The sequence below is a fragment of the Salvelinus sp. IW2-2015 genome, linkage group LG9, assembly GCF_002910315.2.
Source record: "Salvelinus sp. IW2-2015 linkage group LG9, ASM291031v2, whole genome shotgun sequence".
Classification (NCBI taxonomy): Eukaryota; Metazoa; Chordata; class Actinopteri; order Salmoniformes; family Salmonidae; genus Salvelinus; species Salvelinus sp. IW2-2015.
The window spans coordinates 10322729-10338734 of NC_036849.1; positions in this window are offsets into that span (position 1 = coordinate 10322729).

Here is a 16006-nt window from a genome sequence, read left to right on the forward strand (position 1 = left end):
TGAGTAAACATTAAAGACAAACAATCGTAAGTTATAAAAGTTTGCATTAGCTATGACAACAGTCTGATAACATGTAACACAAGAAGGAAAGCTGTAATGTTACTGACTTGAACAAACAAGCTGAGTTCCAGTAAAAAAAAAAATCTCTACTAGAGAAGGGATTTTTTCCGTCCAAAAAATGTGTGGTTGACATCCAACAAGAATGAAAATGTATGGATTGGCATTGATGATAAAGTGGATGCGACAAGCCCACTAACCAATCCCATTAGACCTGTTCCTTTCTGTGTGGTAACATGGGTGGGGGTTTTGCTCAAGAACCAATGGAATGCAGAAATTGACTTCAGTTGCAAAACGAATATAACTAGGTCATAAAAATATATTTGTGAAAAAGATAGTCCATTGCAAGGGGAAAATAACAAATGCAACAGAATTTGCATTTCAATCTGGTGCATGAACAGATGAGTAAACTAAAAACAAAATCAAAATTAAAATACGTAGGTAAAAAAAAAATTCCGGCTAGTTTTTACATCAACAACATGAATCGCTCTGCATGATTCAAAATCCAGGCCAGCGAATTAGTGCTCCATCCATTTTTCTATAGCTACTATCAAGTTCAAGGGAGGATGGTTACTAACTTCCTGTTGATGACATTGGGCTTTCCGGTTTCTTCTGTGAGGGTTTAAGAGTTGCTGCCTCCTACTGTAAGTAGTGTGCATTTCTCGTTTGGCAAGGTTGTTGGAGAATATAAATCATAAACTGTAGCAGCCTATATACTGTATATCTAATGCAAAAAAAATTACTTGGCAAATGGGGTAGCTCGAGTTTACCCTCCAATATATGTGGTCACAGTTCAGAAGGCTGACATCCCCCCAATTAAATGGCTATGGGTTTCTGAAGTTTAGCAATGCAGACTATTCATTTACATTTTTATTGTAAGCTGCAAGATTGACTTTGGCTTTGATTTGAACATTGTTTGAAGCAATAAACAGGCCATGGAATTACATTAACATTGGAATGTAGGCTATGTATTAATGGCCTCAATACAATAGACTAGAATTGGCTTCATGAGCACAGACAATTTCACCCTTAATGACAGTGATCAACACTGAAGTGGTTTAGAGAGTGGCATCTCTTTAACAAAGCAACTGGACCAGTTGCTAGGAACAGTTTGTATTGGATTGAAAATATAGCGGAATGAATGGTGGCTACCACCGGAGATGCAAATCACATCTTTAACAGCAAACTCCACTAGCCCGCTGGCGGTAGGAATTTATAGCCTTGGGTGTAGCGACAGCGGGACATTTTTTGCAGGGGATGAAGACAACAAAAAAAACACCCTCTGTCTCACTTGCGACATAAGAAACAAACACACATACACAGTGGAGGCACAGTCTACTTTTGGAAGTATAGCTGCATCACATGTATGAGTAAATAAAGACTCCCTGAAAGATAGGCCAAATAGGCCAAACCTCATGAATATGAATAAAATCTGCATACTTCAAATGTCTCTGCAGGTAAAATCTGTGAAAAGGAATATTCTCAATGAGGAAAATGAAGTATCTTCTAATGATTTAATGAGCTATCAGTAGACTTGAATACAGAAAGTGAAGTATAAAATAGACTAAATGTGGTAATACAAAAAGTGGTTTCTATTATATGTCAAGTAGTCAGTCATTACCCACACCTGTCACCAAGCGCATCAGCGCTTCATGGGACTCACCTGGACTGTATTACTTTATTGATTGCCTCCCATATATCTGTCACTTCCCCTGTCCAGACGATGTCCGTGTTTTGTTTCATGTCCGTTATTTATTAAATGTTCACTCCCTGTACTTGCTTCTCGTCTCCCAGCATCTGTCATCACAGAATGCAGACACCAATATTGGAAGCATCTGAGGTTTTTTGTTGGGGTTGGTGATGTCAGGTCTGGGTGCCGCTGCTGAAGGAACTAGGGGTGCCTCAGCTTCCATGCCTTAGCTGGCTCGAAAGGTTTTCTTGCCTCGGTTGGCTCGGCAGGCTCCCAAGCCTCAGCCGGCTCGTCAGGCTCTCATCCCACGTCATGCCTCAGCCAGCTCGTCGGGCTCCCACGCCTCGGCCGGCTCGTCGGGCTCCCACGTCTCAGCCTGCCAGTCCGGCTCCCACGCCTCAGCCGGCCCGTCAGGCTCGCCCAAGTGGGACGCCGGGTGGCGCCCCTAGAGGGGGGGGTACTGCCACGCCTGCTCCCACTCCCCTCTCTGCTGCTCAAGGGTGCCAGGCGGCCCATCATTACGCACCTGGACTCACCTGGACTCTATTACTTTATTGATTACCTCCCCTCTATCTGTCACTTCCTCAGTTTCTTCCCCATGTCTGCACTCATGTCGTTTTGTTTCATGTCTGTTATTTATTAAATGTTCACTCCCTGGACTTGCTTCTCATCTCCCAGCGTTTGTCCTTACACATAGACATGTCTGTTCAGTTTTTCTTCCTATAATGACAATTTACCAGAGATATCTGAGAGAAGAGAGAGATATTACATTTTGAAGACGAAAACTTTGGTGAGACAGAGATAGGGAGACTGCAGTTGGTAATTGTATCAAATGAATCTTTTCACTTGGTTAACAATCCTTCTCTGCTCAGAGCTAGAGTGGCAGCCCGCTTCTCCCTGAGCATGACGGAAATAAATAGATTTTAGCACTTAAAAAAATAGAAGTAGATTGAAATCTATTTTGTGCATCTGAAAAATATTAGTATGCTCCCGTCAACCATGAAATACATCCCCTGCTGAAATCATGAAGTGTGGGGCAGGGTTTGGCTGTTCGGCTTTACTAACCACTTGATAGATAGAAAAAGAACACTCTTATCCTCTGGGGTCGGCTGGAGTTTCTAAAGGTTTGAATGTCCTCTATTCTAAAAAAGAGACTTTATGGCTGCTCTTAACAGCCAATGTGGGTTCTTAGAAAAGGTTCTGCATAAGAAAGCGTTCTACTTATCAAATTTTTTCATAAAGTTCTTTTTATATCAGCAGATGTCACAAAGTGCTATACAGAAACCCAGCCTAAAACCCCAAACAGCAAGCAATGCAGACGGTGTGAGAGAGAAGCAATGCAGACGGTGTAGAAGCACGGTGTGAGAGACCTTGACGTTTTCAACTCTTAATTCGCAATGACCTTGTGCCAAGTCTAGGATCAAAAGACTCCTCAACAGCTTCTACCCCCAAGCCATAAGACTGCTGAACAATTCATAAAATCGCCACCGGACAATTCACATTGACACCCTCCTGTCTGTACCTCCACACACTGACTCGGTACCGGTGCCCCCTGTATATAGCTTCGTTATTGTTATTCATATCGTGTTACTTTTTATGACTACTTTTTATTTTTGTCTACATTCTTCTTGAACTGCACTGTTGGTTAAGGGCTTGTAATTAAGCATTTCACGGTAAAGTCTATACTTGTTGCATTCGGCGCATGTGACAAATAAAGTTTGATTTAATTTGTTGTCAAGATTGCGGAGCACACTTAAAGACAGGTTTCAAGTCACGAACTGCCGTTATATTGTACCGTCCCATGTCACCGACAGGGATGAAGGGATGGTGAGAGATGGACCGAGTCAATCATTGGATCGACAGCCATCACCATCAAGGGATCGCTTGGGTCCAATTAAAGACAGGCTGCGTATGGACTGACACACTGTGGAGCCTATCCCAGAGCAGCAGTAATACTAGCTAGCTAACTCACCATCAGAGCACTTAACTCCAGACAACTCAAACACTGGTCTCATGCTTTAGCAGCTAGAGGAGGGACTCTGAGGACTGAAATAAGCCGACTTGAGAGTTTCTGGGCGCGGAAGAACAGATTCAAGGCATAATGTACAGACAAGGGTATGATAGGATGTGAATACAGTGGAGGTGCATTGAGTGACAATGAGAGAGGTTTTGTCTCTAGAGATATCATTTAGACCAGGTGAGGTCACCGCATGTGTGGGAGATGAAACAAAAGGGCTAGCTAAGGCATATTGAGCAGTGCTGGAGGCTCTACAGTAAAATAAGACAATAATCACTAACAAATGACTAACAAAATGTACTTTCCACATCCAGGAAGCCCTTTTATTTGTTTTAATTTTATCTTATATACACAGTGGTTCATAGTTACATCCTCTTTTGTCATCCTTTTTGTTACCGTAATGATGTTTCTATCTAATGTGCTACTTGGCACTCAACAAAAAGGCATGTTGGTTTTTGCTTTATACTCGTCCCTCTCCAAATGTTTTCATCTGCAGGTGGTGACCACATGGTCTGTGGTCACCACCTGCAGAACCACTCCTTTATTGGGGGTGTCTTGCTAATTGCCTATAATTTCCACCTTTTGTCTATTCCAATATGCACAACAGCATGTGAAATTTATTGTCAATCAGTGTTGCTTCCTAAGTGGACAGTTTGATTTCACAGAAGTGTGATTGACTTGGAGTTACATTGTGTTGTTTAAGTGTTCCCTTTATTTTTTTGAGCAGTGTATAAAGATATACAGAACCAGTCAAAAGTTTGGACACACCTACTCATTCAACGGTTTTTCTTTATTCTTACTATTTTCTACGTTACAGAATAATAGTGAAGACAACAAAACTATGAAATAACACAAATGGAATCATGTAGTAACCAAAAAAGTGTTAAACAAATCAAAATATATTTTATAATTGAGATTCGTCAAAGTAGCCACCCCTTGCCATGAAGACAGCTTTGCACACTCTTGGCATTCTCTCAAACAACTTCATGAGGTAGTCACCTGGAATGCATTTCAATTAACAGGTGTGCCTTGTTAAAAGTGAATTTGTGGAATTTCTTTCCTTAATGTGTTAGGTAGGGGTGGTATACAGAAGATAGCCCTATTTGGTAAAATACCAAATCTATATTATGGCAAGAACAGCTCAAATAAGAAAAGAGAAACAACAGTACATCATTACTTAAAGCAGGACGGTCAGTCAATGCTGAAAATTTCCGCCACAGGAAAGGAAGACCCAGTGTTACCTCTGCTGCAGAGGATAAGTTCGTTAGAGTTATCAGCCTCAGAAATTGCAGCCCAAATAAATGCTTCACAGAGTTAAATGAGGACCCACTGTAGTATGTGCCAGGCCCTCCGGTTTGAGTGAGTCAAGAACTGCAACACTGCTGGGTTTTTCACGCTCAACAGTTTCCCGTGTGCATCAAGAATGGTCCATCATCCAAACAACATCCAGCCAACTGTGGAAGTATTGGAGTCAGCATGGGCCAGCATCCCTGTGGTACACTTTCGACACCTTGTAGATAGCATTCCCCGACGGATTGAGGCTGTTCTGAGGGCAAACAGGGGTGCAAACTCAATATTAGGAAACTGTTCCAAATGTTTTGTCCACTCAGTGTATATATACTGCAGTGGAGGCTCTTCAGAGGAGGAAGGACCATCCTCCTCAGTGAATTATATATTTTTTATATAGTTAAACATTAAAAAAGTTATTGTTTAGATAAAATTATGCTACACTGAACAACATGCAACAATTTCAAAGATTGTACTGATTTATAGTTCATATCAGGAAATCAGTCAATTGAAATAAATTCTTTGGGCCCTAATATAAGAATTTCACATGACTGGTAATACAGATTTTATACGTTGGTCACAGATAAGTTTGGGGCCTGGATCTAAAAACCAGTCAGTATCTGGTGTTACAGCTATTTGCCTCATGCAGCGTGAGACATAGAGTTTATCATGCTGTTGATTGTGGCCAGTGGAATGTAGTCCCACTCCTCTTCAATGGCTGTGCGAAGTTACTGGATATTATCCGGAACTGGAATGCTGTCGTGCACGTCAATCCAGATCATCCCAAACATGCTTAATGGGTGACGTGTCTGGTTAGTATGCAGGCCATGGAAGAACTAGGACATTTTTAGCGTCCAGGAATTGTGTACAGATCATTGCGACATGAGCCGTGAATTATCATGCTGAAACATGAGGTGATGGCTGCGGAAGAATGGCACGACAATGGGCCTCAGGATCTCGTGATAGTCTGTGCATTCAAATTTCCAAAGAAAAAATGCAATTCTGTTCATTGTCCGTAGCTTATGCCTGCCCATACCATAACCCCAATGCCACCATGGGGCACTCTGTTCACAAAGTTGACATCAGCAAACCGCTTACCCACACAATGCCATACACGCTGTCTGCCATCTGCCCGGTACAGTTGAAACCGGGATTCATCCGTGAAGAGCACACTTCTACAGTTTGCCAGTGGCCATCAAAGGTGTGCATTTGCCCACATAGTCGGTTTCGACGCAGAGCTGCAGTCAGGTCAAGACCATGGTGAGCTTCCCTGAGACGGTTCCTGACAGTTTGTGCACAGAAATTCTTCAGTTGTGGAGGTTGTGCCAAATTCTAGAACAAGAATAGACTGACACGTTTCAGAAGAAAGTTCTTTGAATCTGGCCATTTCGAGCCTGTAATCAAACCCACAAATGCTGATGCTCCAGATACTCAACTAGTCTAAAGAAGGCCAGTTTTATTGCTTCTATAATCAGGACACCAGTTTTCAGCTGTGCTAACATAATTGCAAAAGGGTTTTCTAGCCTTTTAAAATGATAAACTTGGATTCGCTAACACAACGTGCCATTGGAACACAGGAGTGATGTTCCCTCCTTCCTTGCCTCCCTCCCATAGCTTTGCCTCCCTCCTTGCCTGCCTGACTGGCACTCTCTCTCAACGCTGCCGTAGCTGCTCTGCCACTGCCACGTGTTCCTGTGTATTTTAGTCCGTCTCCGAGGGGAAAGGTTCAGAATCTATTTATCAGGATGTTTTGTAATTAATTTGCAGTAAACACCCAACTCAATTAGGCAGCGAGCCGTATTCTCCGCTCTCTCACTCATGCACCAAGATGGTGATGGTATTTGGAGCACTCTCACCAGCCATACTGTAAGGATGCTCGTTTTTTTCCTCTCCCTGCACAATTATGCTTCATCTCATAGTAATTGTTGTTTCTGTTTAGTTATGAGTAAATACATTTTTTTTTAAACTGTAGGACCTACTCTAATGCTAACCATTTTTGTCTTAATTGTGAATAGGGAGACTGAAGCCACATTGTATTCCCATTAATAGCCTCAAAGATTTTACCAGTGATTTAGGTCTACTTTTGCTATGCTATGAAACTGGTTGGGTTGGTTGTCACGCCAAGAAATCCCTTCCCATCTTACAGTGTAGGAGAACAGCGTTTTCGGCACTCAGTAGAACATATAAATGTCAGATGATATGTCAAGTGTCATGTATTTTCTATGGTGCTGGTACATTATCTGCCAAGAGATAGGGTTGAATATGTAATCTCATGTCACATTATCCGAGTAGAGATGTAAAGCTATCTGCCAAGGGTTTGGAGGGAAAATCCCTTATAATCTTCCCCTCATTGTGTGAATGTGGCAGGTTGTTTGATGGCAAGATATGACAGAGACAGTTCAGACAGTTGTACCTCCAGGAGTTCCACACACAGCTGTGCATGGAACAAAGTCTAACAGACAGCCTGATCCGACAGCCAGGTCCATATGGTTACATTAACACACAACACATCGACTGCCTGCTGCTGGCTGATTTAGGATGGACAGAAAAAAGAACAAAGTGGAATTCTTCTTCAAAAATCTTTTTTTGTTTTACAGCACCAACCATTTGCTTATGGGATATTTAACTTGTTGTGATGTTTTCATGTTCTAAGGCCTTCTGGTGTGTGGTAGTGGATGAGGCCTCAGTGGGACAAATGACAGTTGAAGTAAATTAGTGTGTTTTCATTAGGAACCTCTTCTGTCAGCATTCCCTGGCTCTGGAGCGAGACTGTGGGCAATAAAACAAAAAACTCACTCCTTCTGCTATGCCAACTCTGCTTGCTACCATGATAGAGTACAGTCATACATCTCCAACTCACACTAGAGTGAGCACTGGGCGACCAGGCGATGTGCTGCTCTGCCTAGGAAAGACAAAGCCCCAGCAAATGATGTATGGTTGAACAAACTTAAAGAAGAGCAATGTTATGGGTAATAACTTTCATCTGTCTTGGATATCGTCCCACTCCTGGCTTAGATGACCAAATGCTGTAGATGGTATGTGTGAGAATAGACGAATTAAGCTTTCTTTGAAGCTGCCGTTGAAAAATGTATGGTTTGATAAAATATTGATACGTTTTTCAAAGCAGCTTTTTGGGTGAATTTTGCAACAGTGATAGGAGGAAAATGCATCAATTGTTGGAGTGGAATATTCAGATTCACTCATCATTAGGCTTCTGCACATTTGATACCACAAAACAACTAATTGAAGGACATTGGTTCAATTACTTGAATTCCATTTAGTTCAGGGTTTTTTGTTAGCCCAACGTGCCATTTCTCTAGAGAGAAATCAAATCAATCACGAGAGGAATTGAGTCAAGAACTACACTGAACAAAAACAAACGCAGGATGTAATGTGAAATAAAAGATCCCAGAAATGTTCCATACGCACAAAAAGCTTATTTTTCTCAAATTTGTTTACATCCCTGTTAGTGAGCCTTTCTCCTTTGCCAAGATAAATCATCCACCTGACAGAGGTGGCATATCAAGAAGCTGATTAACCAGCATGATCATTACACAGGTGCATTTTGAGCGGGGGACAATAAAAGGCCACTAAAATGTGTTTTGTCATGCAACACAATGCCACAGATGTCTCAGGTTTTGAGGGAGCCTGCAATTGGCATGCTGACAGCAGGAATGTCCACCAGAGCTATTGCCAGAGAATTGAATGTTAATTTCTCTACCATAAGCCTCCAACATTGTTTTAAAGAATTAGTCAGTACATCCAACCTGCCTCACAACCACAGACCACGTGTATGGCATTGTGTGGGCGAGTGGTTTGTTGATGTCAACGGCGTGAACAGAGTGCCCCATGGTGGCGGTGGGGTTATGGTATGGGCAGGCATAAGCTACAGACAATGAACACAATTGCATTTTTCAATGGGCAATTTGAATGTACAGAGATACCGTGATGAGATCCTGATCCTACCGTGACCAGATCCTGTCATTCATCTGCCGCCATCACCTCATGTTTCAGCATGATAATGCACGGCCCCATGTCGCAAGTATCGGTACACAATTCCTGGAAGCTGAAAATGTCCCTAATCAACTCTACGCAAAGGAGATGTGTCATGTTGCATGAGGAAAATTGTGCTAACACCAGATACTGACTGGTTTTCTGATCCACTCCAATGCGTTTTCTTTAAGATATCTGTGACCAACCGATGCATATCTGCATTCCCAGTCATGTGAAATCCATAGACAAGGCCTAATGAATGTATTTAAATTGGCTGATTTCTTTACATGAACTGTAACTCAGTAAAATCGTGTAAATTGTTGCATGTTGGGTTTATATTTTTGTTCAGTATATGGGATGCTGGGCTACAATAGTTCAGTGCAGAAACGTGGTACTTAACTACAATGACTATAATCAATTGTGCCTATACTTTTCCGGCTCGGACACAAATGAATAAACCTTTATGCCTGCTATGTTAGGTTAGATACACACAGACCGCATACACTGCTGTATGAGTGAGGAATGTACACAACACAATGATGAGAGAGGGATAGAGTTTGTGAAAGTATGCCTGTACTATACACAACTGAGATATTGTATTATTTAATAGTGATTTCCTATTTTTCTATGTGAACCTGACAGAGATAATGGAATATTTTCAATGTTATGGCAATTGAATGTTCACTATTTTGGGCTTTGACATTTCCATTAAAAAGCTCTAATTATTTTAATGTGATTATTTCATAATTCATTTAATATAAAAAAATATATTAAACCATGATTATTTTTTAATAATGCAACCGAAACCGAACCAACCCCAAAAAGGACTAATCGCTCAGCACAAGTTACAATATACAGTATCGTCATGTTTCCCCGAACACAGATTGAGTTTTTGGCTCGGACCAAAAAGCACATTCAAGGCAGGTTTCCTGGAGAGTCTCTTTTGAAAGACTTATGGTTAATTATTTACCTAGAACACTGACCATACCGATGTCAGATCTTAATTTGCTAAATAATCCTGTCGCGACAGGATTTGAACATTAAGTCCATAATGTTGCTTGATCAGTGAGTAGGCTATTAGCTGGACAAATATAGGCTACATGTGTCACGGCTGTTGAATGAAGTAGACCAAGGTGCAGCGTGGTGTGCGTACATTTTACTTTATTACAAAGACGCCGAACAAAACAATAAACACTACAAAACAAACCGTGAAGCTAAAGGCTATGTGCCATAAACAAAGTCAACTTCCCACAAAGACAGGTGGGAAAAAGGGCTACCTAAGTTGCGGGCCCCGGACTGGGGACCCTCGTTGCGGGCTACGGACTGGGGACCCTCGCTGGGGGCTCCGGACTGGGGACCGTCGCTGGGGGCTCCGGACTGGGGACAGTCGCTGGGGGCTCCGGACTGGAGAACGTCGCTGGGGGCTCCGGACTGGGGACCGTCGCTGGGGGCTCCGGACTGGGGACCGTCGCTGGGGGCTCCGGACTGGGGACCGTCGCTGGGGGCTCCGGACTGGGAGACCGTCGGCTGGGGGCTCCGGACTGGAGACCGTCGCTGGAGGCTCCGGACTGGAGAACGTCGCTGGAAGCTCCGGACTGGAGAACGTCGCAGGGGGCTTTGTGCCATGACTCCTCACTGGAGGCTTCTTGTCATGGATCATCACTGGAGGCTTCTTGCCATGGATCATCACTGGAGGCTTCGTGCCATGGATCATCACTGGAGTGAGGAGACGTACGGGCAGTCTGGTACGTGGAGCTGCCACAGGGCTCACCAGGCTGGGGAGACACACAGGAGGATTAGTTCTGGGCGCAGGCACAGGACTCACCAGGCTGGAGAGACATACAGGAGGCCCTGTCCTTGGCAGAGGCAACGGATACACTGGGCCGTGGAGGCGCACTGGAGGTCTCGAGCTTGGAGCCTGCACAACCCGTCCTGGCTGGGTGGTTATCTTCACCCCGCAAATGCGGGGCGCTGGCACAGGACGCACTGGGCTAGAGACAAATGCGCAGAGCCGGCGCAGGATATCCTGGGCCGTAGAGACGTACTGGCGGCCAGATGCGCTGAGCCGGCACCCTCCGAACTGGCTGCATGCCCACTCTAGCCCGGCTGATGCGGGGAGCTGGAATGTAGCGCACCGGGCTAGGAACGCGTACTGGAGACACCGTGCGCTCCACCGCATAACACAGTGCCTGACCAGTACGGCGCTCGCCACGGTAAGCACGGGGAGTTGGCTCAGGTCTCCAACCTGACTCAGCCAAACTCCCTGTGTGCCCCCCCAAAAATAAATGTTGGAGTGGCCTCCCGGTCTTTAGTGCCAGCCGTGACCCTGTGTAATCCTGGGCCCTCTTTCTCGCTGCCTCCGCCTTCCTCTCTGCTTCCAGCTGCTCCCACGGCAGGCGATCCTTTCCCGCCAGGATCTCCTCCCATGTCCAGGATCCTTTGCCATTTAGGATGTCCTCCCATGTCCAGTCCTCCTGAACACGCTGCTCCTCTTTACCACGCTGCTTGGTCCGTTTGTGGTGGAAAGTTCTGTCACGGCTGTTGAATGAAGTAGACCAAGGTGCAGCGTGGTAAGCGTACATTTTACTTTATTATAAAGACGCTGAACAAAACAATAAACACTACAAAACAAACCGTGAAGCTGAAGGCTATGTGCCATAAACAAAGTCAATTTACCACAAAGACAGGTGGGAAAAAGGGCTACCTAAGTATGGTTCTCAATCAGAGACAACGATAGACAGCTGTCCCTGATTGAGAACCCTACCCGGCCAAAACATAGAAATACAAATAATAGAACATAGAATACCCTGACCAAACCAAAATAGAGACATAAAACGGATCTCTAAGGTCAGGGCGTGACAACATGAAAATTGCAATACTGTTAATATAAACGTGTTTTAAAGTGGGTTCTCAGTGAATTTATGTAAATCACTAAACTTCTCTGCATTTTCTGCGGAGCAGGAACATTCTCAGCAACTAAAGTGATCAACTTAAAAACTTACACCTGTATGTATTCTTATGATGATGTCATAACAATGCAACAATTCTGTGAGCAGGGGGCTTATGGGTGTAGCTTTTTGTTTGCCAATTAAAGCCCATTCAAAGAAGTGGAAACAGACTAGTGATGACACCACTGTTTGTGCTCTGTAGTGCTGATGGAGGCGTATAAAGAGCCACTCAGAGCTTTAATGCTAATAGAAAAGACAGGGCCTGTTTACTGTCGTATCGAATCACAGACTTTTGCTTGTCCTTTCATCATCAATCTCACACCAAAACAAACCCAATCACTGGAAGGCATTCCTGGATTTCAGTCAGAGAGACTTTCCTCACTTCAGATATTATACACTTATTATACACTGTTTTTTTACAGCTCTTTAGCTCATATGCTACTCTACGAAGGTCTGTCTAACTGTCTTCGGGCTTAGTGTGTGCATGCGGGGTGTGGTGTGCATGCCCATGTGTGTGTCAGTGAGTGTGTATGTGTGTCTATGTATTTGTATGTTTACTCAGTTCATCATGTGTGCTGAAGCGTAAGGAGTGAGTGAGAGGGATTGTTGACATTAATCTCCCCATGTAAAGCTTTCATCCTCCTCATTGAATGTATTGATATCTGAGGAGCTTGGTGTTGATGCATCACCAGAGGATCTGTAGCGATGCTATCGGGATCGGCGCGAAGCAGAAGAACACTAAATACCCTCACATGGTAAGCTGTGAACTATCAGACCAAAGTCAACATTCTGAGGGCACAGGAGGGAAAGGAGATCAAGGTACATGCCCAGTCCATTCGATTAGTCCAGAACATGTCTGCTAGATTGAAGAAAAAAAACGCAAGCAATTCATTCTGATCAGAAAGTCATTGCCCTTACAAAAAGTATTTTTTTGCTGCAAACTTTCTGCAAGTTTGTGGCAAATTTTGTGCAAATTAAATAGTGTGCCACAAAATGTTGCCAGAAGTTTGCAAACATACCAGTTTCATTCTGTCATCACCACTGACTGGCTAGCTGTTAGCTATCATATTTTTGCACAATTCATTTGATAGGTAGCTAACTAATGATTTGAATAAACATTTGTATTTTTAGGTGAAAACATTTCTGTCTTTTAATACCATGCATGTCAGTATGCTAGTGTTACGGTTCAGTAGCATATTAGACAGCTAAGGTAGCTAGCTAGCTAGCAACAATATGAGTTGATTTGACAGAGCAACACTTCACTTTTGCAGATGGGTATGCTTCTCCTACCTGTGGTGTTGGAAGAGGCTATATTGGGAGGAAGATGCATCAACACCCTGGAAATACATTATGTTTGTAGTGCCCTCACTCATAACACTTTTTTGAGTGATAAATGAGTGTATCGTCTTCAAGATTGATAAGGTAAGTAAATGCATGTATTATTCTTATAAATGTACTCCATACATTCATTCTTTGTAACACTTGGATATTTCATTGCTTTAAACTAGTAGCTAACTCAAAATGAAATTGTATTTGTCACATGCGCCGAATACAACAGGTGTAGACCTTAGTGAAATGCTTACTTACAAGCCCTAACCAACAATGCAATTTAAAATAAGAATAAGAAATAAAAGTAACAAATAATTAAAGAGCAGCAGCAAAATAACAATAGCGAGGCTACATACAGGGGGTAACGGTACAGAGTCAATGCGCGGGAGCACCGGTTAGTCGAGGTAATTGAGGTAATATGTACATGTAGGTAGAGTTATTTAAGTGACTAATCATAGATAATAACAGAGAGCAGCGCAGTGTAAAAGGGGGGAGGGAGCAATGCAAATAGTCTGGGTAGCCATTTGATTAGTTGTTCAGGAGTCTTATGGCTTGGGGGTAGAAGCTGTTTTGAAGCCTCTTGGACCTAGACTTGACGCTTCGGTACCGCTTGCCATGCGGTAGCAGAGAAAACAGTTTATGACTAGGGTGGCTGGAGTCTTTGACACTTAAGGCCTTCCTCGGACACCACCTGGTACAGAGGTCCTGGATAGCAGGAAGCTTGGCCCCAGTGATATACTGGGCCGTACGCACTAGCCTCTGTAGTGCCTTGTGGTCGGAGGCCGAGCAATTGCCATACCAGGCAGTGATGCAACCAGTCAGGATGCTCTCGATGGTGCAGCTGTAGAATTGAGCATGTGCTCCTGAGGGGCCCCCGTGTTGAGGATCAGCATGGCGGATGTGTTGTTACCTACCCTTACCACCTGGGAGCTGCCCGTCAGGAAGTCCAGGATCTAGTTGCAGAGGGAGGTGTTTAGTCTCAGAGCACTATGGTGTTGAACGCTGAGCTGTAGTCAATGAATAGCATTCTCACATAGGTGTTCCTTTTGTCCAGGTGGGAAAGGGCAGTGTGGAGTGCAATAGAGATTGCATACTCTGTGCATCTGTTAGGGTGGTATGCAAATTGGAGTGGGATAATGGTGCTTTCAAAGCACTTCATGGCTACAGATGGTCGGTAGTCATTTAGGCAGGTTACCTTAGTGTTCTTGGGCACAGGGACTATGGTAGTCTGCTTGAAACATGTCGGTATTACATACTCAGACAGAGGTAGAAAATGTCAGTGAAGACACTTGGTAATCCGTCTGGCCCTGCGGCCTTGTGAATGTTGACCTGTTTAAGCTTTATTTTGATGTATAACATATATTTTCAAGAATGTTAAATATTTGAATTTAGTATTTTTGAATTTTGCGCTCTGCAATTTCACCGGATGTTGGCCAGGTGGGACGCTGCCCTAGAGAGGTTAGGCTGTAATCTAGGACTCACTTCTTCTTGAGTGATCAATAGTTCATACCATTTCACGTGTGGCGCAAGCTCTCACATTTTCTGGCCTGTGGATTTGAAATTAGAATTAGCCCTTTTTAAACGCGAGGACAAGTATTTGGACTTTTCGTCACAGGGCTTTTATTCTAGAGTGGAAAAGGGGTTTGTTCATCATTTCCAACCAATGTCTGTTCATTTGGGCGTGTCCACTGCCTGGACACGAGTTACCATTAAAACAAACACTTTTCATTTAAGAAGACTTAAATCAAATTGTAATCTTTTCAAAGTATTTTTATACTTAGTCAAACATTTGATCCAATATTCAGATGCAAGCCTCATAACTGAGGAACCTGTATAAACAGAGTTAGGGTAATGTGGCTGTATTTTCTTTCATGAGGTCACAAACATGAAACAAAACTGACAGGGTCGTAGATGACTTTTCCACCGACCGTTTCCACATTCTCTAAATTAGGAATAATGTTTCATTCTCCAATTCTGGGATGTAGTAGAATTGTGCGGGAGAGTCCCTTTGTCTTACTGTGAAACTATCTATCCATATTGCACTGTCAGGTTGAGAAGAGTCTCTGCACGGAATTTATGACGTGGTTGTTAAAGTCATAAAACTGCCACCTCCTAACAGGAGAAGGAGGGGTTTCACATCTCTGCTAGAGGGCTAGTGTCATGACATCACCAACAAACTATCATGGTGTAAACACACCAACACAGTCGTGAAGAGGTCATGACAATGCCTATTCCGCATCAGGAGACTGAAAAGATTTGTCATGGGTCATGGGATCCTCAGAAAGTTACACAGCTGAATTTTATTCAATCTCGTATGAGAACGGTAGCCACTATCTGTAAAAGCTGGGTGTCTACGGAAAGCTGAGTATCTTGGCTATTGATTGGTGCCTTGAAATCTTTTGTGTGACTTACTACCAAAAATGGACATACGAATGTATAAAATCAGGCTGAGCCGATTACCTCATTTCAAGATGGCTGCTACCTACATTCCGGTTAGCGTTGTGAAGCATAAACAATATAAATACGGAAAACGTTGATACACACCGAAAGCCGGGACGCCATTGATCATGAGGACATCTTACTTGTCTGCCTGTGACCTACCATTATTGATCAGCACCCCAGAGTCAAAAGGTTTATGTTACAAAACGTTTTCACCAAACATCAAAATTCTTACAAGTTAAGCTT